The following is a 336-nucleotide window of genomic DNA, read 5'->3' as shown; positions in this document are numbered from 1 at the left end:
TGTAAGAGGATGTCTTTCTTGTTTCATTCAGTTTCGTATCATCCTCTCTCTGTTCGAGAGATGACCTCTCTTCTCTTCGAGCTTGTTGCTTCCGTGTTAAGGAGAAAATGACTGGCCTTCTTTGAGTGCTTTTCTACGTTGCTACGATAGTCTGCTGTAGATGTTTGAATAGAAATGAGATGAAAGAAAACCGAAGCTCCAAACCTTCTTTCCCTCAACTCTACGACTGCTTTCCTCGTGGGATCTTGCCGTACCTCTGTCTTCATTAACGCTCCTTCGCTCTGTCTTCTTCTCGTGTGCATCCACATCAGGAATCTATCTTATAAACACGGATCT

The sequence above is a fragment of the Cystoisospora suis genome, assembly GCF_002600585.1.
Source record: "Cystoisospora suis strain Wien I chromosome Unknown contig_2320, whole genome shotgun sequence".
NCBI classification, from domain to species: Eukaryota; Apicomplexa; class Conoidasida; order Eucoccidiorida; family Sarcocystidae; genus Cystoisospora; species Cystoisospora suis.
Note: the sequence above shows the minus strand (reverse complement) of the source record.